The following is a 27917-nucleotide window of genomic DNA, read 5'->3' as shown; positions in this document are numbered from 1 at the left end:
TAGTGACAAGGTGAGAATTCAGGTTGGACAATTACAAGGTGAGAACTCAGGTTGACTTGATAGAAGGAGCAAGCCCGTTGGCTGAAGTGGTTCTTCCCAGAAGCCCTTGCATTATCCCACGCCCATTCTCTGGGAGGATAAAAAGCAACAGTGGGCCTGGAAAGTGAGATCGGCCTGGAGAAGGATAAGAGCTGGAGGAGATTCAGAGCCAGGATTCAAGAGAAAGACTCTGCATTGCATCAGGCTTGACGGGGCTCTCTGCAGGAAGGGAAGTCACTTCTAAGGACAAGAGTTAACAGCAACTGCCTGGAGACAACGGTTCACTACAGGAAGAAGAATCTGTCGGAGAGATTTGAGTAGAAGACACAGCAGATCTCTTCCCAGAGAGTGATCCGGCAGCTTCTGGAGACGACAGCTCGCTACAAGATTTCAACATGTCTTGTTTTGCCCTCTAATTTTGAGAGCTAGCTTAGCCACAATATTCTAGGTCAAATGAACAAACAAGTATAATTTAAGATCTTCTCCAGAGCCTTAGAAATGTTATTATTTCCAATCACCACTACATTATACCCTCCCCTCTCCTTTTTGTCTACTGCTAGACCCTATATAAATGCTGTTCCCTCCCTAAATGGAGTGACTCTTCTTAAGCTGGAAACCACTGACAAACTCAATAAACCTTGCATTGGTTTAAATTTTCTGATCTGATTAACTGGCTATTCCTAGTTCTCCACAGACCACACCTTAACATTTATAGATATGAGGACCTTTTCAATGCCATTAAGACTCTTAGAGAAAGTAGTTTGAAATTGGTATTATGGCATTTCTATAAAGGTGGATATCAGATTGAACTTGTACTTTGATGTTATTTTCAAAAACAGACGAAGAAAAGGTGAAGACTTCCTATGAATGGGGTGACTGAAGAGATTCTGGTGGTGGTGAGGGGAGAACAAGAATTACCTGAATAGAGCCCCCATTTACTTCAAAGTAGGTTTACTTATAAAGGAAGTGTATGAAATGTAGGGATTTGGCATTGGAGGCTCCTTATTATAGCAATGATATAGATAGTTGGAAAATATATATAAAAAAAGCTTAGGTTGACATATCTGTAATAGATATCATTATCCCTTTAATACTGCTATGCAAATAGCACTTTAAATATTAAAGATGATTTTACTTTATTCTCAAAGATTTTTATATGGGACTATATTGAGCAAGGGTGCTACAAATGAGAGGATTGGTTGTAGCTATGGGTGGGCTTTGAGACAGTAGAGTGGTACCTAAAACTGAACATGTTAACATGGATTACTCAATATTATAAACAAAACAAAACAAAAACAGGCTGAAGACATGAAACAACACAATTCCCTGTGATAGGAACAATTTTTATTTGATCAACATTAATCCCAAAGCCTGTAGCACCAAAGGAATCAGTTTGTTCCTTCCATACATAGAATAAAATTAAGGAAGAATTACAATAAGAGAAAATAAAAGTATGATGTAATTTTCTTTGGGATCCTTTTTTTTCTTCATTAAAAATGATGCCTGTTTTTCTTTCAAGTAATTTCCTGTTATCCATTTCCCCCTTTCCCCTTTTTCTTGAATTCTCTCATTTAGAGAAAGAAAAACAATAGAAATAAAGCAACTAACAAAGCAAAAATATCCCAAGATATTCAATATTCTTAATTTGTAATCCTCTACCTGTGAACTGAGAATCAAGATATTTCATCTTCTATTCTTCATGATGAAGGTTTTTATTACAATTAATCCTAGCTCAGCTATATCTTAGTGTTGTTTTCATTTATATTATTATAGTAATTGTACTGAGATTATCTTGATTGTTTATTTTTTTCTGCATCATTTCAAATAAGTTTTTATGCTAGTTAGCATTTAGATAGCATTTTAAGGTTTCTGTACATATCCTATTTCATTTATATATTCCCCATGTTCATTTTCTTATGGGTAGTAATATTCTATTATAATCATAGAGAGATATTGAAATAAGTAGAACTAGGAAAACAATTTAACCAACATCATCGAAAAGAAAAAAATTCAAAAGACTGATCGGTGCAATGACCAATTATTATTCCAGAGGACTGGTGAATTATGTTATTCAACTCCAGGCTGGAAAGTGATGCATTCAAATGGTTAATGAAATACATTTGGACATGGACAAAGTAGGAATTTATTTTGCTAGACTCTGTGTGTGTGTTTGTGTACAACAGTTTTTTTTTTTCTTTTCCTTTAAGATTAGGAAATGTGATAGGAAGAGAAAATAAATACATGCTAATTGAAAAGCAAAATTAAATAGGTCATATGCCATAATTTACTTAGCCATTCACAGAGGATAAAATAATAAACGACTACTTTGTTCACCGAGTTTTTTTCTGTGAATTAAATAATTCTGCTATAAATATTTCTTTAATAGTTTGGAGTTTTTTTTTTCTGTCATTAGCCTTGGGGATAGAATCATTGGATCAAAGGGTATGAGAGCTTGAATGACTTTTTTCATATAATTCTAAATGATTTTCCAGGACAATTGGGCCAATTTAAAGCTTAACCAACAGTGTTATTATATCTTTCTTTCCTTAACCTTGCAAAAATTGACTGCTTTCTATTTAAAAAAATATCTTTGTTTATTTGTATTAGTTGAGGAAAAGCCTCATAATTATTTTAATTGTGTTTCTCTTATTACTAGTGCTTTGAAGAATTTTTTCATATGTATATTAATCATTAGCATTTCTTCTGAAAATTGTTCATACTGGATAATTCTTCCAAAGACCACACTAGTTGTGACAGAGCAGATTTGGTTGAGCAGATGGCTACCATGCTTGTTTTGAACAATACATGAATCCTAATTCTGGCACTTGGATTGTTAACTGGACATTCAGGAAGAACATTATATACTAGATTAATTGTGATCATTGAATTACAGTTCCAGAGGCAAATAATGTCCTTAGAATGGAATGGACTTTTATCAGGTTGAGAAGGGTAGGAAAAGGATTCTAGGTATAGGAAATGGCATGAACAAATGCAAGAGGTAAAAAATTAAAAGATTATTCTCAGAACAAAATAGCTAGTGTGTTATACTAGAAAGAAGACTGAATTTAGAGTCATAGGATCTGAATTTGAATTCTGGACCTGTCATTTAATAACTTTGTGATCTTGGTCAAATTATTTAACTTTTCTGAGTTTTAATTTCCTTATTCTTCACTCCCCCATCCCCAATATAGTTTGATTAAATGACCTCTTAGTTCTGTTATAGAATAAATTTCTCTAATGTCTAAACCAGCATTATAAGGTGGTTATTTCAGTTTTTTCTGAAATGGATGCATTACTAAATCTTTTTTTTTAAATTAATTTTATTATTATAACTTTTTTTGACAGTACATATGCATAGGTAATTTTTTTTTTTTACAACATTACTCCTTGTACTCCCTTCTGTTCTGAATTTTCCCCTCCTTTCCTCCACCCTCTCCCCTAAATGGCAGGCATTCCCATACATATTAAATATGTTATAGTATATCCTAGATACAATATATGTTTGCAGAACCAAATTTTTTTTGTTGTTGCAAAGGAAGAATTGGATTCAGGAGGTAAAAATAAACTGGGAAGAAAAACAAAAATGCAAATAGTTCACACTCATTTCCCAGTGTTCCTTCTCTGGGTGTAGCTGATTTTGTCCATCATTGATCAACTGGAACTGAATTAGATCTTCTCTTTGTTGAAGATATCCACTTTCATCAGAATACATCCTCATACAGTATTATTAAAGTATATAATGATCTCCTGGTTCTGCTCATTTCACTCAGCATCAGTTCATGCAAGTCTCTTCGAACCTCTCTGTATTCATGCTGCTGGTCATTTCTTACAGAACAATAATATTCCATAACATTCATATACCATAATGTATACAACCATTCTCCAATTGATGGATATTCATTTTCCAGTTTCTAGCCACTACAAAAAGGGCTGCCACAAACATTTTGGCATATACAGGTCCCTTTCCCTTCTTTAGTATTTTTTTGGGATATAAGCCCAGTAGTAGCAATGCTGGGTCAAAGGGTATGCACATTTTGATAACTTTTGGGGCATAATTCCAGATTGCTCTCCAGAATGGCTGGATTCTTTCACAACTCCACCAACAATGCATCAGTGTCCCAGTTTTCCCACATCCCCTCCAACAGTCATCATTATTTTTTCCTGTCATCTTAACCAATCTGACTGGTGTGTAGTGGAATCTCAGAGTTGTCTTAATTTGCATTTCTCTGATCAATAGTGATTTGGAACACTCTTTCATATGAGTGGAAATAGTTTCAATTTCATCATCTGAAAATTGTCTGTTCATGTCCTTTGACCATTTATCAACTGGAGAATGGCTTGATTTCTTACAAATTAGAGTCAGTTCTCTGTATATTTTGGACATAAGGGCTTTATCAAAACCTTTAACTGTAAAGCTATTTTCCCAATTTGTTACTTCCTTTCTAATCTTGTTTGCATTACTTTTGTTTGTACAAAAGCTTTTTAATTTGATGTCATCAAAATTTTGTATTTTGTGATCAATAATGATCTCTAGTTCTCCTTTGGTCACAAATTCCTTCCTCCTCCACAAGTCTGAGAGGTAAACTATCTTATGTTCCTCTAATTTATTTATGATCTCATTCTTTATGCCTAAATCATGGACCCATTTTGATCTTATCTTAGTATGTGGTGTTAAGTCCATGGGTCCATGCCTTGCATTACAAAATCTTAATTTTACCATTATTTGTATTATTCTTCTACAGATCAGTGGGTAGAGCAGTGGACAAAATGCTGTGTTTATTGTCAGGAAGAACTGAATTTAAACAACATTTTTTGAATCCTCTCAGAACAAATATTGTAGAAATTGCACTGAAGCAGAGAGGAATGAACAACTTATGAAATTTGAATCTTGCCATTATGTTTGACTCTTCAAAACCAAAACTTTTCCTACAGTTTAACGGGATTACAAGAGAATGTGGCAGGAACTTTCCAGTAAAATTAGAATTTCTTTTACAAGGGGCAAAAGTATATTGGGAGGAGAAAGCTTTAGTGAAAGTAAGGGAGCACTAGATTTCCAATCAGCTGACTTGGGTTGGAATCTCAACTCATGCCAATCTGTGTGACATGGAGAAGTCCTGTAGTTTTTGGCCTACAATTCCCCCATTTATCAATTGAGAAGGTTGGAATAAATGATTTTTAACATTTTTTCCAGGTCTAAATCCTAAAATTAGTATGGGACACACTAAAATCTGAGATTTCTTCCCAATGTAGATAAAATGGATTCTTCCAACAGTTGTTCTTAATTTCTATGTTCCTAAAAGATTTCTTCTAACCACCAAATTCCTAGCAAATATCTTACTTAGCTGAAAACTCTATTGCATTAATATATTATAATGAATTCTAATGTTGTGTTAAAATTATTATAATAATAAGAATAGTCTCTTGTTATCATTAATATTTTAAAATATTTTTCTATTTGAAGTACTGGCAGAATATTGGAGATCTTAACTTAATTCTTCCATTTGAAGCCCTCTCAAATTGAACATGCTCCAAATGAACTCATGACTTTTCAATCTGAACCTATTTCTGTCCATCATTGAATATTTCTGCTGTCATGCTTATCTCTTTAGTAATCTAGATAGGAAAATTCAGTCAGCCTTGACTTTTTGCTGCCTCTCACCTTCTATAACAGTTTCAAAGTTTTGTCAGTTCTATTTACATATTTCTTGAATTTATATTTTTCTTTTCATGCACATTGTCTTCATCCTACTTCAATCTCCCATCATTTCTTACCTTGACTATTGCTTCCTAAAAGATATTTCTGGTTCTAGTCTTCTTCTTCTCTAATAAATATCCACACAATGAACAAAGTTATTCTTCTAAAAAGCAGAACTAATCATGTCACACTCCTACTCAAAAATCTGTATGGATTCTCTATCTTCTCTCCAATCAAATACAAACTTCTCAGCCTGGAATTTGAAGCCTTTCACATTCTAGTTCTAGCCTATATTCCTAGATTGATTTTGCATTCTCTACATTCACACATTCTGCATTCTATCCAAAATCAGACTATTACCTTTCCATGAAACTTGACATTCTGGGAAAGTTCTTTCTCAACCTCTTGAGCTCAGCTTGGGTGCCATTTCTTCTGTGAGGTCTTCCCTTAACTTTTGAGTTAGTGTACTAGCCTTCCTCAAATTCCTTCGTATTTACTTATCTGCATTAATGTATTATAGTTACTATGTAGAATATAAACTCCTTAAAGCCATTTCTGCTTTGGATATAGTAGGCAAATAGCAAATATTTCTTGAATTGAAATGATTTCTACTTTTTTTTTCTAAAGCTGGCTATTAAAACAGATCATAAAGCTTATCAAACTATCATTGCAAATATTATTGAGAAGTCTTTGATATAAATATATTAGAACAGCCCAATTCAATTTAATAAACATTTATTAAAGTTTACAATATGTAAAATCCTGTAACATATAATGAAGAAAGTTCAAAGTTTAGAAAAGCCATTCCTGGCCTTATAGAACTTAGAATCCAGGGTACTATAACACAGACAAATGTGTATATCTATTATTATGTTTGGATATATGCATACATCACAAAATAATACATGATAAAATCCCAAAAGAGACATAATTTCAACTGATATCATTCTACTTCTATTTCTTCATGTATCATTGAATAAAGCACTGAAGCATCTTTCTGCAAATATACATCATTTTGTCTTCAAATGTAGTCATGTGGCAAATTAGACCAATTTTTTAGCTAATACAGACCAAAAACAACTTTTGCTTTCATTATCCACATGCTAGACTAAGTTTCAAATGGGCAGGAACTATACTGTATTCATATTTCATTTTCCGCAGGTCCCAGTACAGTGCCCTCTGCATAATGTGCAGTTAGTAAATAATAGTTTAATAAATGAGTGCCTGACCATGTCAGGTCAAAGTTTCTTTGTGCTATATAGCAGAGTGGACATAATAGATCAGACCAAGTTGAAAATGTCAAGGTCAGCAATTTCAAAGCCAGTGTAGTTAAGGGAAAGAGTAAAACATATAACAAAGTAAGATCAGACAATTCTAATTTGGCAAATTTCAAGAAATTAGCAATGCAATCAGACAAAAGATAGATACAGATTGCTTGGTAGAATTACTTTTAGTCAACACCTATCCTATAGGATTTTGATCCTATAATAGTTAGATTCTTCCACAAGATTTCTTCCTTCATCCATATCATCATCATCATCATCATCATCATCATCATCATCATCATCATCATCAATCAATCAGTTCTACTACCATCATCTTCATTACTAAATTAGATTCAGTTGAATCTTCAATTCTACAGAATAAGAAAAATATTTCTCAATCCCTTATCCCACCTTATTGAATTATTTGATGTGACTGTTCAGAACTGACTACTTTATAGAAAAATTAATAGATTAATAGATTCAGAAGAGAAGTTAGAGATCACCTAGTCAAAATGCTAATTGTCTAGATGAGAAACTGAGGAGACATGATTTTTTGAAAGTCATACTGTGATAGTGGCATATCTCCTGCATAGTATTTTTTTCTTTTTTATTTGTGTTCTCCATTTTGTGGGGTTCATATCCCTGTCAATATTTCTTTTCCCTGTGAGTAGTGAAGGGGAGAGGAAACATTTTTTCCCACCTGTACGGCTATGTAGTTCCTACTGTGGGCATTCCATCATGGTCGATATCCAGATCAGAAGGGGAAAATTGGGAGCTTTCAAGGTGGTTGAATGGGGTGGGCTGGAGCAATTTGGGGCTTTCATGAATAAAGGGTAGTTGAAATTGTATATAAGCCCCAAGATTTTCATCAGGAAGGTGAAATGTTACTCATCTCTACAGTTTTCTAAGAGGTCCCACCTCTTCACATTACAGATCATTATTTTACACCATCCCCTCTTTCATGTTTTGAAATTGGATAGAGTGAAAATTTTCCTAGAAAAATGTATTTCCAAGGAAACTCAGGCAAGAAATAATAGAAGACAGAGATGTTGCCATCTGGTTCACCTTGATTTTTGTAAGCCATTTTTGGGTAGAAGGGCAAAAAACCATTTGTTTTTCTCTAATGCCTGTGGACCTTTATGGGATCTTTGTTTCAACCTAAGCTAGATTTCCTTTACTTCTTTTAAGGTTCATTTAAATGGTTGTCATGAAAAACATTCCTATATGTGTGCATGGAAGTGCTGGTCTTAATTGGCCACTAGATGTCATTGCTTTTTCAAACAAGTAGCCTAAGTAGGAGGTTTAAAAAAGCATTTCAGGCAAAGCTAATTTCAAAAAAGGAATTTCTTTTTCTTATTTCATGGATTCTGTAGAGTAAGTAATAAAGCTATCTTATGTCTTAGCATACTTGTCCTATTTAGATTTTAGGAATTTCATTTGCCTTTGCTTGTCTGCCCCATTTTTGAACTAGCACTTACAGGGTAAGAATAGTACCTTTCATAACAAAGCACTGATCTTGTCTTCACTTAAGAAGATGTTAAAACTATTCAGGAGCACAAAAACAATATATATTTTATAGCCTTTCCATTATAGGAGGCTAATAAAAATTCAGACATGAATAGATTTTGCTTAGAAAATCGCATTTTCTTTTCTCTTGGGACAAATGGGTATTTTATCTTTTATGCTCTTTTGCAAATGTCTATAAAATTACATAGTTTCTATGCTTTTCAGAGTTGTGGAACAATTTAATCACTTTCACTTTCAAAAGGAAACAAGATGCTAAATTATTGCTATCAATAATAAAATCCTGACTACAACCTTGGGGTGGAAACCTGGACAAGCTTATAATATGCATTACTAGATGAGTCATAACACTTTACCAAGGATTTTGGGTGCACATCTGATGTTTTTCTCCCCAGATGATTTAACATTAAATACTAAAAAAAGACAATCACTGAGGCATACCAAATAACATACTGTATATTCTGTAATCTTTGATCACAGCAGGAATAATAATTATCTAGCACATTTAAATAATATGCTTTCAAAAATCAGAAGGACAGATTCAGACTGGTTCCTATGAACTGATTCATTTTTTCCAGCTCACACTTGTAAATATCATAAACAATTGAATGGCCTTAGTTAAAACCAGTACAGGGGACTGGAAATGTCATTTTCTACTAAAACATTATCTAAATTTTTCTGTCTTCTTCTATAGAAGAGTAGAAATAAGACTGGATTTTGGGAAGTAGCTTTATTACTTATTAACTGCTTGATAAGTTCTTTTACCATTAAGAACCCAAATTTTCTTATCTATAAAATGAACATTATAATAACTGCCGACCCTCTCGATTCTCTGAATAGCAAACAAAATATTCTATCTTAAGTAATTTATAAGCAGAAAGTGCTACACAAATGTAACTTATGATTAAAAGTTGTCTATTCTTTCCCACTTCAAAATGCTTGTTTTTACTTGTCTTTGTATTGTTTTTCAGTTTTCTTTGCTTTTCTTATTATGTTGTTTTGTGTGTTTTTTGTTTTGGTCTAGAACTTAGGTGCCCATATAAAATATACTTAGTAACTACTTATTGAAATGAAATTTTACTTTAGTGATCATATATGTAGTTGCATATGTTGTCATCGTTTCTCTTGTCAAGGGTGTTAACTCTTCCAGTGGGAAGATCACCAGAGCCATAACAAAGAGTTTTTGTGCTCTGTGAAGTAGAAACTACGTTCTGGGCAAGCATCAGGCAACATTTCTTTTTTATATGGGTCACTGGTCCAAAAGTCTTTGAAATAGGCAGAAGTTCTCTTGGAATAGGGCCATGGAAGAGGGGAAGCTAGTATTATCTGATACCTTTTTATTATAGAAATTCTTGCTAAATAGGCATGAATCCCTATTGTTTCTCTGAAACTAAAGAATTATGTGTTCAGGTGGCCTTCTAAATTCTATGAGATAGAAACTGATCACCCTACCCTTATTAGAGAGCTGGGAACTGTGTACGACCAACTATTTGAACAGGGATTTTGCAGAGGTGTTCCTTTCCATGTGAAAGAATGAACTATAAGGTTCATATGATTCTTGCTGAATCTGAAACCCATGAGTTTGTTTCATCTTCTAATGAATCCTCCTCCCAAATATTTTACAATACAAAGCAAACCACTTTGGGCGAAGTGTTCAAGCCTGGATCTTTTTTTTATTTCATTAACATTGTAGAGTCAGTAATAATGCTGTCATAAGTCTTAGCATATTTGTTCTATTTGGATTTTAGAAATTTTATTTTGCCTTCCCTTCCCTTCCACATTTTAAAGTAGAACTTAATAGGTGTGAATTGTAAAGGGCTAGATCTGAGCAGATGCACTTAACAGAGATAACTGAGCACTTGAGGCTAAGTACCAATTGGGCAATACTCTATTAACATATGTTTGGAGAATGACCCAGCTCAATAATTCTGTGCTGGCTGCATCTGTGGGTGTGGACAGAGAAGCGAGAGAGAAATCAGAGGGTGGAGTAGGACAAGTAGGATCATTCTTTGGTGATGGAGAGAGAGAAAGGAGGTCTGGAGGTTGCTAGATCTAATCCCCTGAAGGCAACCCCAAAAGACCAAGAATAAAGACTTTTGCTTATTCTGATTCCAGCTGATTCTAAGATATCCAGGGTACTAATGCAGTCACAATAGTGAACAACTCCTTCTATAGTAAAGTACTAATCTTGTTTTCATTTAAAACACAGAAAACCCTGTATTCTTGATTTTTCTGTGTGAGAAGTCATTTCCTTCCTTCATGATGTCCTATCTCCTCAAAAAGTGGACCTTCTGAAGGACCCTTGCAAATTATGTGAAAACAGATCTGGGCCAAAGCTTCTAAAACTGTGGGTCACAGCCCCAAATGGGATCATGTAATTGAATGTGGAAGTTGTGAAAAATTTGGCCACAGTAAATACTACCAAGTGTTCCATCAAGATTTAATTCTATATGTAAAATAAACAAGCAAATCCATTTCATTAGTATGCAAATTTGCTTTCATCATTAATAAATAGTAAAATTATGTGTGCTTTATGTGTATATATATATGTATATATATATTTGCCAAAGAATTGTTTTAAAGTAAACTGCTTTATGATTTATTATCAGTAAATGTTTGATTTGTATATCCATTATATATTTCTATATACCCAGAGTCATATAAAAATTTCTTGGGTGTAAAGGGTTTGCAATGGAAAAAAGTTTAAGGAGTTCTAATCTAGGCAAAAGTTATTGTGTAGGGAAATTAACACAGCTTCTAGGCCAACAAGAAAGTAATTATGGGGTAGCAATGCAAATTACCATAAACACTTCATCCAAATGATAATGGTTTTGGAACATTGTTGCAATAAATTTTGGATGTCAAATTAAAGAATAGAAAAGGACTAATGTGGAAGCCACCAAAGGGAGATTGGAGGCTTAGTTAAGTCTAAGAATGAGAGGCATCCAGACTTAGAATGTAGCTCTCAGTGTGATCATGCTTTTCAAGTAATTTGATATAAGAAATGGAAATGGAAATGGAAATGGAGATGGGAAGAAAAAGGGGAGAGAGAACAAACAGAGAGCAGGGGAAGAAGAAAAAGAGGGAGAGAGAGGGAGGGAGAGAGATAGAAAGATAGAGGGAGAGGAGAGATTAATTGGGAAGGAATTTCATTTGGGATAGGTAGATGATGAGATCAGTTGAAAACATATTTAAGTACTCTTGAACTTGTAAAAGCAATTTTCCCTTTATCTGTAACTAGGTATTCTGATATTGTACAAATATTATAAATTCAGAAATAGCTGTATTTCCATTTTCATTTATCATATAACTTGATTTAGTCCTCTAAACTTCTAAGTCTTTTGACTTGGTTTACTTGATATTTGGGTTTTGAGATGGGTAAATATCAAATAATAATAGCATTTACATAATGCTTTAAGGTTTGGAAAGCACATAAAAAAAAATCTCATTTTCCTTCACAATAAGCCTGGGAAATAGATGCTATAATTACCCCAATTTTATAGATGAGAAAAACTGAGGCAGATTAGTTGAACTGTGTAGGATCATTCAGCTAATAAGTGAGACCAGACTCAGGACTGAGAACACGGGAACCAAGTTCAGGTTTTCTTTACTCTAAATCCAGGGTTTTATCTAATGTGCTTCCTAACTGTCACTGTACCATTTTTTGGTTACTTTTGTGTATGTGTGTGCAATTGGGGTCACACAGCTAGGGAATGTTTTATGGAACTCAGGCCTCCTGACATTGTACCATCTAGCTGCCCCCATGGTCTCACCTTATTTATTTCCAACCCTTGATTTAATTTAACTTGATTTCATCTTTCTCATGTCTTCCTTCACACCTATCAAAACCTTCCTTCCTTCCTTCCTGGTCTTTTAAAATGTATAATTGTCTCATTTATTGTGACTTCTCTTTCCAGATGTGTATGTGGTGCTGAGAGAGCTTGGAGTGTTAAAGATTGCACCTTATATAGGGAGTACTTAAAGTAGGAAGAGGGCAGAGAGAAAGTGGGATGATGTGAAAAAAGATAGCACATTTTTCACAGTGACAAAATCTCCAACTTCTCTCCTGTAGCTTTTCATAAATTGATGTTTTCAATAGGTTCTTATCTAATTCATTGAAACCTGATGAGTCATAGTTCAAATTAGGAGAATTTCAAAAATATTCATAGATTGATCAATTTAGATCTTAGCTCAAGCAATTGAAGAGTATTGAGTAGCATGTTTTCAGTATCTCTTGGAGAAAGCTACTTCATAGCTTATCCTATTCTATTAAGTGAAAGAATGGATAAGATGCTTGATTTGGAACAGCCAGACCTGAATTTTAATCCTGCCTCTAAATTAGTTAACTATATAATCCTGTAAAGTCACTTATCTCTAAACCTCAGTTTCCTTGTCTATAAAATGAAGAAGTTAGATGTCAGGGTCTTTAAAGAACCTCCCAATTTTAAATCTCTGATCCTATGACTGCAATATTGTTCTAGAAAAAAAATTATTATCAAATGGAACCTCACAGAAAATTCTTCCATATAATAACAGGATTTTAAATTGGAGGGACCTTAAAGATGACCTAATCCAAACATCCATCCCAAATAGGAGCTATTTCTATAAAATATTTAAGGAGACCTTTATGATCTAATTCAGCCCTATCCTTCCTGACTTATTTCATACGAATTCCCTCTGCTTATGATATATTTGTTCTCTCAGATATAATATACTTCCAGATTCTTTCCTCCTTCCTTCCTTTTATTCCTCCTTCTCTTTCCTTTTATCGCTTTGCTTTCTCCCTTTATTTTCCTACTCCCTACATCCTTGTCCCTTCCCTTTCTCTTTTCCTTCTTTCCTCCCTCTCTCCCTGCCTCCATCTCTTCCTTCCTTCCTTCCTTCCTTCCTTCCTTCCTTCCTTCCTTCCTTCCTTCCTTCCTTCCTTCCTTCCTTCCTTCCTTCCTTCCTTCCTTCCTTCCTTCCTTCCTTCCTTCCTTCCTTCCTTCCTTCCTTCCTTCCTTCCTTCCTTCCTTCCTTCCTTCCTTCCTTCCTTCCTTCCTTCCTTCCTCTCTACTTCCTCATCTTATTTAGACTTAAAATGATAAATTATCAAAGAATGTGAACAGACAATTTCTAGATGAAGAAATTAAAACCATTTCTAGTCATATGAAAAAATGCTCTAAATCTCTATTGATTAGAGAAATGCAAATTAAGACAACTCTGAAGTGCCACTACACACCTCTCAGATTGGCTAAGATCACAGGAAAGATAATGACAAATGTTGGAGGGGATATGAGAAAGCTGGCACATTAATACATTATTGGTGAAGTTGCGAACTGATCCAATCATTCTGGAGAGAAATTTGGAACTATATCCAAGAGGCCATCAAACTGCATATCCTTTGATCCAGCAGTATTTCTACTGAGTCTATATCCCAAAAGATCATAAAATCATAAAAAGGTGGAAAGGACCAACATGTGCAAAAATGTTTGTAGCAGTCCTTTTTGTAATAGCAAGAAACTGGAAATTAAGTAGTTGTCCATCATTTGGGGAATGGCTAAATAAGTAGCGGTATATGTATGTTATGGAATATTATTGTTCTATAAGAAACGATCAGCAGGATGATTTTAGAAAGGCTTACAGAGATTTCCATGAATTAATGCTAAGTGAAGTGACATTTTACCAAGAGGACATTTTATACAGCAACAAGAAGATTACATGATTATCAATTATGATGGTTGTGGCTCTTTTCAATGAGATGATTCAGGTCATTTCTAATAGACATGATGGAAAGAGCCATCTACATGCAGAAAAAAGACAATGGGGATTGAATGTGGATAACAACACAGTAATTTCACTTTTTTATTGTTTGTTTGGTTTTTTTCTTTCTCATTTTTTTCCCTTTTTGATCTGATTTTTCTTGTGTAGCCTGATAAATGTAGAAATATGTATAGAAGAATTGCACATATTTAACATAGATTATTTACTGTTTAGGGGAGGGGAAAAAGGGAAAGTGAGAGAGAAAAATTTGGCACACAAAGTTTTGCAAGGGTGAATGTTGAAAACTATATTTACATGTATTTTGAAAATTAAAAGTCATTGTTAAAAAGAAAAGAAAAAAAAAAAAAAGAAAATGCAGGATATACTCACAGGCCCAACACTACTAAGTGATTTAGAAGTTTTAGCCTTTTCTATTTCCAACTTATTCAGTTTACCCCTCAGACAACTGGGTGGCCCCCCCACTCCTAAAGGATCACAACATTAGGGCTGAACTTACAGAGAATGAATGATTTGTATAACCCAATGCTGCTCAGGATTCTGAAGCTTTAGATTCACCAGCTTCAACTTCCTTGGTAGTTGAGTTTATAGACATGAAACACCATTCCTGATTTCAGATTTTTCTTACTTCTTTACCCTTAACTACACCATTTCTGTTAGTGAAGTGACCTCCATTTATCTCTCCCATCTTTCAATATCTAGCTTAATTATCTTCTTCAGGAAATATTCCCTGACCTTTCTTATCAGAAGTTATCTTTTTTTCCCTTGACTCTCAAATGATACTTTATGCCTCTATTTTTATCCCATGTTATTTTGCTATGTTTATATTATTGTTGTTTAGTATTTTTTTATAGATATATACTTGTCATTTTCTCTTCCTTTCAATATGAAATTGTGAACTCATTAAGGCAAAGGCTATATTTTAGTTATCTTGGGATCTTACTCAGCACCCATCTTAATGCTCTATATATTGTCAGTGTTTTGGGGGGGAAGGGAGGCTTCATTAGTACAAAGTCTTCTCTTTGAGGAACTCTCTCATCCAATACCAATCCACATCTACTCTACAATATGGAATAAGCAAATTTAGAGAGTAACTTGGACCACTGAGAGGTTAAGTTAACTTGCCTAAACATTTTTTGACCCTAAGCATGGGTCAGAGGTAATACTTGAACCCAGTTCTTCCTAAGTTTAAGACCAGTTTTCTTTCCACAACACACTGATTGCAGTATTATTATTCTAGTTACTATATCAAAAAAGGAAATAGTTCAGATTATGATGTTAGTGGATCTTTGCTGGTTCATTTCATTCTTTTAAAGTATTTGCAGTTTTATAAAGACTTGGAAAGACTTAATAAAACATTATCATCTGTCATATCCTTGTTTTCCATGTCTCCTATGTAGAATTCAGGAGTTCAGGTTGGTAGGAGGAGGGAGACGGTTATATATAATAATTATACCCAAGAAATAAGGTATCATGATAGTTCTTCTAGGAAGGGTGCAGAAGTGCAGTGACCTTGTTTTGATTTAAATGTGTAATTCTAAGGAGGCTGATTATTTTAGCATGAGTTATAAAAAGCTTTCAACAAAACATTGGGAGTCAATTCTTAAATCTCAGAGACTAATAATAGCTTACTGCTGATAATTAATTTTTTTGTGTTAAAATTTTTGCTCAAGGTACATAGTCCTGAATCTATATCTAATTTTCATGAGGGTCCCAGGAGAATAGTAGCCACAGCATATCACCAGCACAGTTCAATGTAATGCATACAAACAATGCATAATAGATGGTATGCATACATTATCTAGGTGCCCTATGCAATCAACTTTTCACTCTGTTCTCTATGTCAGGCATTCATTCATTTTTTCCATATATGCATTCAACAAACATTTATCAAGTACTTGATACATATAAGGCATTGTGTTAGCTATTCTGGGATTAAAAAAAAAAAAGAAAGCCTGGTTCCTGCTAGAAAGAGGTAATAGAGGTAAGATGCATGTTCAAATACAAGACAAGACATAAATGCCACACACAAAAAAGCACAAAGTATCTCTCAGTGCAAAGGAGGAACAAGATGAATTTGACAGGTGGAAATGATAGGGAAAGGCATTCTAAGCCAAATGAAAAGTATAATCAAAGGTATATTCAGGGAACAGTAAGATTCCACTTTTGGCCAGGTTGAAGGATGCATATTAGGGAAATTATGTAAAATCAGAATTCTGGATAAATGTATTTGTTTTACTTAACTGTATTTCATTACAAGAGTGGGACTTGTGAGGATGGAAGGAGAGTCATTGTGAAGAAACAGTAAGGTTAAAAAAAGGGCAGCTTTAATACAATGTAAAAAATTAACATGATATCATGAAGCTGAAAGGGTTTGGCCAGATTAAGTTGGGGCTTTAATGTCAAGCCAGGGAGCTTGACTTTTATTTAGTAGTTAATAAAAGTCCATTGAAGGTTTGGGGGAGAGAGGGTAATATAATCAGCATTGTACTTTCAGAAGATTAATCTTCAAGTCCTATATATAGGATAGGTTTGGAAGTAGGAGGAGGGAGGAGTGGTGTAAGGGAAATGAATTAGGAGGCTATTGTAACAATCTTAGCTTGATCATAGAGAGTTGTAGTGGTGGGCAAGATAAAAGGAAGGTATAGATATAAAAATGATGTTGAAATAAAAATGATTAGATTTGGCAACTGGTTGAATATTGGGTTGCTGAAGACAGAGGAGTACAAGATAACTTTATAGGAATAGGAAAAAAAAATCATTTGTCAATTCCCAGGGTTCCAAGGATAGTTTGAAACCAAAGTGATAGGAAAAAATAAGGATGCTTTTGTCAGAACCAGTGGCATTGTCTGTCAATCAGTAATTATTATTAAACACCTACTGTGTGCTATATACTGTTCTGAGTGTTGGAGATATAAATAAAAGTAAAAGACAAAAACTGTTGTGCCACAGTTTCCTTTTATTATCCTGCCTCAGTTTCCCTAATTGTTCTGCTTCAGTTTTCCTAAATTGTTCTACCTCAATTCCTTAATTATTCTGCTTCAATACCCCTGGTTACAACCCCCTTTCCTGTTCATGAGATAATTAGGGCCATAGAGATCTGGCCATTCTGGCATTCTAAAAGATATGTCCTATCTCAAATACCTGATTGGCATCTTCTATCTCTAAGTTCCACACTTTCTGTCTCTAGCTGACAATGCCCTTTGCTCCCAGATTACCAGAATTTATGGTCCTCACCCCCAACCTATCAGAGCCAGATTAATGGTGAGTCCCTGGAAATTCCAGCATTTACGTGTTCAGACTCCACCCCTTTCTCTCCCTGACCTCTGGAGCCATGGATAATTCATTGGAATCTTACATGTGATACTGATGCTGATGCTGAATGTTTGAGACATCAGCCCTGGGATCAAAATAGATCCTTTGGTCCCAGAAAATCTCTCTCAGAAATCCAAATAAAATATTAAAAACTCTCTAATCTCTATTTTGCCTCAGTTTCTCCAGCATTACAAAACCAACCAACCAAATAAAAAAATCCCAAAAGTCCTTGTCTTCAGGAAGTTTATAATTGAATGAAGGGAGACAGCACACAAAAGGAAGCTGAAAAACAGGGGTTAGAGGCAGAAAGGTCCCTGAAAGGTAGTGGGGGTCTTTGTTGTTTTTGTTTGTCCTTCATTCTCTAAGAGAAGCATGACATCAGGGAGGTGATGCCATGACATGCAAGTGAATTAAATTGTAGTGAGGGAGATTTGTATAAAGTCACCAGCCTCACTTTCCCCTCCAGAGCCACTTGGATCCAGTGGCAAAATATAGCTCAGGAAGGCTGGAGGTGGCCCTGGATGCACTGCGAAACCTTGGCCTTTTAAAGCTAAAGATTTTAAGAGGTGACTGAGGCAGTCTCCTATTCAGTGATTAAGGCTAGTAAGAATTTAGGCAAAGAATGGTATCTTTTACCTAGTCAAAAAAAATTAGTCTGAGAGAGGAAGACCCTCAGTGTTTTTGGCCAAAATTAAATCAATTGTTATTTACATTCACTCTGAGCAATTAGGATCTAAACAATGAACTATTGTTGGTCAATGATAGCCAGAGTGATTTGGGTTTAAGGCATGTTTTTATCTCATAAATCCAAAGATATCATATGAAATTTCAATGACTAGAATTTACATTTCTTTGGACAATGCACCTAAAGTTAAAGATGTTATTCCATAATTGAGAAGTCCAAAGAAGTCCCAAAACAGTGCTCCTGATGGAAAATAGGAAGAAGATTGTCCCTTTGTTAAGGGATTCTTTTCAATCCAAGGGACCTTAGAGTTTTGAGGACCAGGCAGATCCAGTCTTTCAGGATAATAAGATTTCCCAATGATGACTTTCCTGAGGAAGGAAGGAATGATGAGATTAAAAAAGTTCAAAAGCAATAAAGCTGATAAGAAATGGGGGAAAAAAACTATGCTTTAGCACCACCTGTAACTACCTCCTAATGTTATAGCATTGACATACTGAATAAATATAGGTGGTTTTATCTGTCAATCAATAAATATTTATTAAACATGTACTATATAGTATATCCTAGAGAGCTGGGATATAAATACAAGTAAAAAAACAAAAACAACCAACCAAAGAAAAAAATCCCCAACATTCTTTGTCCTCAGGGAGCTTATAATTGAATAGAAGAAGACAACATATAAAAAGAAGCTGAAAAACAGGTGTCAGGGACAGAAAGACCGCTGGGGCACTGTTGTTTTTATTTGTCCTTTATTCTTAAAGAGAATCATTATATCAGGGAAATGATGCTATAACATGCAAGTGAATTAAATTGAAGTGAGGGAGGGCTGTTCAAAGTCACAGCTTCAATCTGACTAGAATAAGAAAAGCCAATCATTTAAAAGGATAAGATAATTAAAGGAGAATTTTTTTTAAGGTTAAGGAAGATGTAAGCATTTTTATAAAAAGAGAGGGAAGAACCATTTGTGAAGTTCCTGGACTGGAACTTAAGACCCATTGGAGCTACCAAGTCTATTCCAGGATATATATTTTTTTTAAATTAAAGCTTTTTATTTTTCAGAACATATGCATGGACAGTTCTTCAACATTAGCCCTTGCAAAACCTTGTGTTCCAATTGTCTACCCTTCCTCCATGCTCTGCCCTAGATGGCAAATAGTCCAATATATTTTAAACATGGTAGAAATATATGTTAAATCCAATATATGTATACATATTATCCTGCTGCACAAGAAAAATCAAATAAACCAATAAAAAAAGAGAGAAGCAAAATAAAATGTAAGCAAGCAACAATAGAAAGAGTGAGAATGCTATGTTGTGAACTACATTCAGTGCCCACAATCCTCTCTCTGGGTGTATATGGCTTTCTTAATCACTGAACAATTGGAACTGGTTTGAATCATATCATTGTTGAAGAGAGCCACATCCATCAGAATTAATCATTGTACAATCTTGTTGCCATGCATAATCAGGATGTTTTACAATGTATTTTTAATCCTGAATCCCAGCAGATCTAGAGGAAGAGATTCAGCTTTGACTTAGTTACTATTTGTTCCTGTATTTACTATCCTGAACTCTGATCTTTGGATTACTGGCTTTTTGCTTGATTCTGTATAACTTTGCCGACTTATATCATCTTCCTATAGGAACTCAAGAACCCTTTATTTATGCATCTGGCACTTTCTCTTACCTGCTCACTTGATTGGGAATGATACCTTATGTTTATTTCCTCAATTCAATTTAATCCCCAAAGTCAGAAGTAGGAATCTATTATGTGGAAGATATTATGCTAGGTGCTGTGAATACAATAGCAAAAAATGAAATAGTCTGTCTTCAAGGATCATATATTATAGTGAGGGTATATAGCATATATAGAAAGAGAATGTCTGTAGAGGATGATGTATTTAGAAACTTTCAGTAACATTATGATTTTCATTTGCTTTTTTTTGGTTAGTTCTGACTGGATTGGTTAGATTGTAGAAGGGAAATCAGAAAAAAGTAAAAGACAAAGTGAGGGAAAAAATGGTGGCTGAAATTGCCATAGAAGCCAGGAATATCTGTAGTTACTCTTTGTTCAGCTTGGCATAAAATTTAGGGCTTACCTCTTCCCATCTTTGTGCTGTTTATCTTCCTGCTTTAAAAAGCTCAAGTGATATACACTGAAGCTGGGGACTTGAGAGGCACCAATCATGATCTTCCAGCAGCCATGATAGTGAGAGCATTAACCTTGTTAGCTAACACCTAGCTCATTATTTACTTGCTTCTGAAGAAAATGTGATCACTTTTTCATGGCTGGTTTCCCTCGTCACTATCATTACTGATAGCTCTCTTACTACCACTGTCATTCCTTAGCCCTTCAGTGTGCAGGGAATTTTATTAAGCAAATGACCACCATGATTTTTTTCTCCTTACAGCTTAAAAGATGGAAGAGAATGGTAAGAGATTCCATTCTGAAGGACAGGATTTTTTTAAAGATCAGAGCAAGGCAGTATATAGCTTGTTTTGTGATTTGCTAATGGATTGATTTCTACTAGGCTTTTACCTAATGTAATTAGATTGCTTGTTTAACAATGATAACTGAGGCAATAAGTGACTGATTTGTTGTTCATTTACTTTTTCAGTTGTGTGACTTTATGATCCCATTTGAAACTTTCTTGGCAAAGATAATGGAATGGTGTGCCATTTCCTTCTCTAGTTAAATTTTCAGATGAAAAACTGAAGCAAGCAGAGTTAAGTGACTTGTCCAGGATCACACAAAATATGAAGCATTTTATTTGAACTTAGGAAGACAAGTCTTCCTGACTGTGGGCCTAACACCTATACACGGTGCCACATGACAATACACCTTGATGGTAAGTGAGAGATTGTTATGTAAGTAGCACATCATTACTGACACATACGTCTACAAATAATGAATAATATGTGACAATAAGAGATGAAGTATTAGATGCTGATTGGCAGGTTCCCACCCCATGGTCCTGACAGCTGATAGAGGCAAACAGTTTTACATATATATATATATATATATATATATATATATATATATATATATATATATATATATATATATATATAAAATAAGTCTAATAATATAAGGAAAATTGAGATTGGGAGAGAATACTACAACCAGAAGATGAAGGAAAGTTTCAAGGAAGAGATGCCATCCAGTACTTGACCAACTATCATTCTTCCAGTAAAACACTAAGAACAATTGGTTCTCTGGCTGTTTTCAAGATCTCTACTGCTCACTACCTAAAATGAACAAAATCCTAGCCAAAGCTTCTATCTAAGTTCTTAATAACTCATCTGTTTTAGAGCTTCACAGCACATTACCACCAAGGAAAAAAAAGAGTTTGAAGAATAATTAATTGATAAGCATTTATTAAGTACCTATTAAATACCTACTACTGTCCTGGGTACTGTGGTAGATGCTAGGAATACTGATACAAAAAAAAAATCCCACAACCTTTAGCCTCAAATAGCTTACATTTTATTAAGAGATATGTAAAGTTTCTATAAGTGGAAAGAAGAGAAATAGGGAATAAAAGTAGAGAGCATGGCCTTTGCAAAAAAGAGGGGATATTCCTCAAAGACAGAAATGTATGAGAGTCTTGCAATCTCTAATAAGGCCTTTTTGAACAAAATAACAAAATAATTGATGAGACAGCTCTATCTGATCTCATAAAATAGCTGTATTACTACTAAATACTATCAGTAATGTTTGTGCCCAAGAACTCGACTCTTATTAACATGATTTGAATGAAAAAGAAAAGCTATTGAGGAATATTAGACTGGAAAAGATATATTTCTCTGTTGTGAAGTTCTATTTGACTTACTTTTTTCCTATACTTAAAACAAGAACCAGTGGTACAATAGTACTTAGAAATAGTAACAGAGAAGCTTTGATTCATCCTAGACAGGTACAGCTTGAGAGCAAAATTTTTGGCTTATAGCTGTTGAACTAAATTTCTTCCTTCCTGACCTTATAGTTTGGCTGCTTTGTCTTTATCATTGTGATTAAAAAAGAAAAAGAAGAAAGGAAAAATAAGTGCAGATATAAAAACATGCTAAAACCGATAAAGACAAATTTAGGGAGCTCATGTAGAATAGCTTTGATCTTTAGTGAAATAGGACATGAGATCATCTATGAATGACAATAAAAATTCACATTTGCAACTTTAAAATTTACAAAATTATTTTCTCACAAACCCATGAAATACATAGTGGAATTATTTTTACCTTTCTTTTTTTTTTATAAAAGAGGAAACTTGGGCCCAGAAAGCTAGAGTGAATACCTACTCCATCTTCTTCCTCCATAGTAATAGAACTATTGACAGTCAGGGTATTATATCATATAGCTTTCAGGACTGGGGACTTGAGAAAAGTAGAAAAAAATCTACCATAGTCACTCTGGAGAATGCAGTATGGAGTAAACCAGACACTAACAAAAGGCTAATCAAGCAGCATTAAGCTTTTAGTTGTTAGGATCCCTTTTTGGGAGTGCTCTAGAGGAGATTCTTGTTCAAATATGGATCAAACTAGATAGATTCTGAGTTCTTTCCGTCTCACAGAGTTTGTGAATGTGTAGTGAACCTAGACATCATTATTTCACAGTTTTCTCTACAAATGCTTGAAATAACAAGAACAAAAAGAGAGCCAATAGACAGGATTTAGGATGAATAAAGTAAAAACAGTGTGAAGTCAAGGGTATAAGAGATGTTTAGGACCATGGTGATTCCATAGTATCTAGGCTAGATAGAAGGGGTAAATGAAGTTAATTCATTAACTCAATTTCCATTATTTAGCATTGGCTATATGTAAAACATTTCTAGGCACTGAGAGAGATGGTATGCTAGACAGTCTCTATTTTTATAATGCAATCTAATGTATTCACAAATATTTAATAGCTATTCAGTTAACTATGATATTGTTAGGATTTGAATCCAAAATTTTTTGGGGGGATAGGAGAAATGGAGTCAGGTAGTTAAATGTCATGATGAAGAATGGATTAGTAGGAATGGGGAGATGGAAGAAGTAGAAGGTAAGGAATTTGTGATCATACAGTAAGTAATGTGATTTGGCTGTAGTGAAATTAGAAGATCCCTGGTGTAGGTGGTGGATGAAGTGCAGAAGAGATGTCGATCACTTTGTTGAAATTTCATACCACCCTGGGTGGTTAATGATGAGATGATTGCCCTGGAACCCTTCCATAAATGGAGGATCTGAGAGGAATTCTTCATGGGCCATTCTCTACCCTTTCCAATCAGAGAGGAGAGGGGCAGGAGCAGGGAGTACTGAGGAAGTGTAAGTATCAGGGCTGATATGATCTTGTGGGATAATGGAGGAATAGATTAATAATAATAAAATGAAGAGGAATAAAGTCAGGTGAGAAAGGATATTTGGAGAGATAGGAAATGAATTTTGATGAAAAGCCCAGTACAGCTTTGTAGGTAATGGGACAAAGTTCTTATGATATATCCAATCAAAGCCTAACCATGGAGTTCATGTATATTATAGCCAATTTGGTTGTTGAATAGTGTCATATTCTAGCTATGATCCAACTTTTGTTACCAAGGTGACATTGGGAAAATCACTTAGTATCCCTGGGCTGGTAAATTGAAGGGGTATTAGATTAAATGGCCTCTGAGATGCCTACCAGTTTTAGACCCATGATCTCTTGATTTGTATGAGGCAATGAAGAGTAAAGACTATGTCAATTGATTTCCCCCCCCAAAAAAAAAAATCTCTTCTTTCCCCAAGGAAAGAGGGAGGAGGGGGAAGGCTTTGGGTTTTGAGGGAAGTATTGTTGTCAGGGGAAAAAGAAGTTTCATTGAGCTTTCACCTTTAAATCAAGATATTGGTTACCTTGGAAAAGAAACCAACAAATCTATTAAAGTTATATTTATCACAACTGAAAGATTTTCAGTTCTCCTGTTTAAGTAATTCACATCTCTGACCTCCCCAAGATTGAATGCTTTTAATTTCATGAGCATATTGACTATAAATACTGTATGAGCCTGATGACATATTAGTCAATGCGCTATAATCTCAAACTGAAAACTATGCTGATCTGGCATGCTGGGTAAGAAATTTTCATCTCCTTGGTATTATCTTAACCCTGACATATTTTTAAAAAATTGTTAAAATTAACCATGTCACTCGCTTTAGTGTGTACACAGCTTTATGATTTACAATGTATTTGCCAGACCGAAAGATTGATTTTAGATAGGTCTAGATTATAAAAATGCAGGCGAAAGGGGGCTGTTTTCTTGTTTTATGAAATAAAGGAAAATTTCACAAGACATATTCCTTCAAAATGGATTTTAAAAAGCTGCGGTATTTGAAGATGGTAATTCCTTGTGTTATCTAGATTTATTGATCAAAATAAAATCAGCCTTCCATTTTGACATTGCCCATAGCTGTGGGCTTTGTTCAGCTGCATAGATTTTCTCAAAAGCTTTATTCCCCTAACCCCTACCTTTTTTCAGTCCACTGAAGTGAGCTTAGGAGCATACTAACCACCGGGTTATTAAGTTTATTTTTATGTCATTATAAAGGTTAATAATAACAATAATTCCAATTAAATACCTAGCTGCATTGGTGTAAGTTGCTTAGTGCCCAAGTTTCCATGAGTCTGTGCCAGTGGGTTGTCAAACTATTCTTATTAGGTTAAAATCTATCTTTTCTTTGAAATTATAGAACTGAGGGGCTATAGCATGGTGAAACTGTTTTAAGAATATAAGGGAAACAATGATCTTTTCAGTGCAATTATGGAAATATGGGGTTTATTTCTGATACAGAGAAGCCCAAAGGGAGAAAAAAAAAACAACAAGAAAAAGGAAATGGTGTCCAGTCTAAGTTCCATGGTGGCAGATATAAACTTTTCTTGAAAGGACTGCAGAAAGAAAATAAGTAAATTATAAGGGGGCAATGTGGCATAAGGGATAGAGAGTCTGATTTAGTGGGTTCAAATTCAACTTCTGATGCTTACTAGCTTTATTACTGTGATAAGACATTAGCTTCTCAGTGCCTTGGATAACTTTCTAAGAAAAGCATTCTTAACCTTTTTGAATGAATGATTCCATTTTGACCATATAGTGAAATCTATGAATTCATTCTCAGAGTAATATCTTAAATGAATAAAATAAAATGCATAGGATTTTAAATCTGGGGAAACCCCTTATATTAAAATTCAATCACCATATTAAAAAATTCAAGGACCCCAGGGTAAAAAACCATCTATGCTAAGTATATAAGTTGCAGAGCAAATCTCACAGTTCTGAGATGTTTAGATAGATGTATTGCTATTTTTTTTTTTTTCTTTTTTGTACTCAGGGCTTTTAATGGTAAATTCTAATATCCTTTTCTAAGAAAACATCAAATGAGGTCATGGAGAATTAATTATGACTAAAATTACTGAACAACAACACCCTGGACTGTAATAGGTACTTAATAAATACTTTTTGATTAATCGACTTTTTTACATAAATGAAATTATAGGTTTGCTCTTTCCCCCAAATAATGAGGATCCCAGCTCAGTGTAACTAAGCAAATTATTGAGATTTCCTATAGATTGTTAACCTGTTTCCCTAATTCTAATTTAGCTAAGAAAAAAGTTATTGTCAGCCACAGATCACAAAATTTTAAAGTTGGAAGGAACCTTAGGGATCATTTTGTCCTGCCTATATACTCAAGACCCTGACTATAAGATATCCAATAAGTGGTCATCTAGCCTCTGATTACAGAAGGGGAATGCACCAACCCTGGAGATATTTGATTTCTTGTTTAGAAAAAAGAAAAAAAGTTTAATTCCTCGTTCTTGTGACAACTCTTCAAATACTTGAAAAACTCTTATTCTCTTTGAGTCATTTTAAAGCTGAACATTTCTAGTTCTTTCAATTAATTTTTATTTTACCATTTATATAAGGTCATTTACCATCAAGATTTCACTTCTTACTTTCATTTAGCCTGGACAAAAAGATTTGTTATCTTTTTTGCCTTAAAAAACCCAGCAACCCACTTGGCATTCTGAAAATCTTTAATCAAGTCTTCCCTCTCTATTTCTGACTTATAGCATTACATTTATTATTTCTGTCTTTATGGCCTCTGATTGGTACTACAAGTAATACTCATATATTAGGAAAATGTTATTTTCAGTGTTTTGCAATAATAATGACAATTATAATAGCATTCATATAGTCATTATAATAATAATAGTATTTATTATAGCATGTTAAGATTTGCAAAGCACTTAACAAACATGTATTTATCTTCATAAAAACCCTGAGAGGTAAAGCTATAGTCTCTGTTTAACAGATAAGGAAACTGAAGCAAACAGGTTAAGTGACCTTTTCAAGATCACATAGAAAATAAGTGTGGCCATTGGCTGGCAGATAGTAGGAACCTGATAAATGTTTGTTGATTGACTCTAGATCCATTACTTTACTTGAGGGTAAACAAAAGAAATAACATGATTTGAATTTGTGCTTGTGATACAAGTTATCAGAGCCACACAAGTTTTATTCATCTGGAAAAGCTCTTTTTATTTCCTGAAATGATACTAATGTCTCTCTAGGGAAAGAAGTGGGATGGGAGTGGGATTCAGGGAAGACTTCATGGTAGAGGTAATTTTTGAACTTTCATGATGTAATTTAATAATAATTGACATTTAAACATCACTTGAAAGTTTGTAAAGTGCTATTTAATACATTATCTTTCTGGCTGCTGGCAATATTTTTCCTTGGTGCAATAGCTCTGAAATTTAGCCACAATATTCCTTGCAGTTTTGGGGTCTCTTCAGGGGGTGATCAATGAATTCTTTTAAGGGCTATTTTATCTTATGATTCTAAGACATCAGGGTAGTTTTCCTTTATGATTTCCTTAAATATGTCTAGGTTCTTTTTTTCCATAATGGCTTTCAGGAAGTCCAAAAATCCTTAGATTGTCTCTCCTAGATCTATTTTCCAGGTCAGTTGTCTTTCCTAGGAGGTATTTCATATTTTCTTCTATCTTTTCATTTTTTTTTGTTTGTTTTTTGTTTTTTGACTGATTCTTGAAATCTTATTGAGTCATTCACTTCTATTTGTTCAATTCTAATTTTTAGTATATTTTCTTTAATTACCCTTTTTAGATTCTTTTGTATTTAGCCAATTGGATTGTTTTGTTCATTGCATTTTTTTTTCATTTCACAAATTCTGTTTTTCAATGAATTTGTATCTTTTTCATATATAAGGAACTATATGCTTTTTTCCCATTTCATCAAATCTATTCTGTAGGGAGTTATATGCTTTTCCTATCCCTTCTTGAAAAGATCTCATTTCCTTTTCCCATTTACTTCCTAACTCTCTTTTAAGATCCTTTATGCAAGCTTCTAAGAAAGCCTTGTGAAATGGGGACCAGGTTATATCATCCTTTGGGGCTTCTTCTGGAGTTGATTTGTCTTTAGGAACCTCAGGATTTGATGTCTATTTTTCTCTCTCTCCATAAAAGCTATGTATGGTGAGAGTTTTTTTTTATATTTTTTTAAGGCTTCAGGTCTGCTCTTAATGCAAATGAGTGACAGCTGTTTTAGTTTGCCCTGGGGCAGTTCTACTGATTTCCTTTGCTGGGTAGTTGTAGTTAGGTCCCATGTTCTTCC

Source organism: Sminthopsis crassicaudata, chromosome 5 (assembly GCF_048593235.1).
Source record: "Sminthopsis crassicaudata isolate SCR6 chromosome 5, ASM4859323v1, whole genome shotgun sequence".
Lineage (NCBI taxonomy): Eukaryota > Metazoa > Chordata > Mammalia > Dasyuromorphia > Dasyuridae > Sminthopsis > Sminthopsis crassicaudata.
This window is presented reverse-complemented; position numbering follows the sequence as displayed.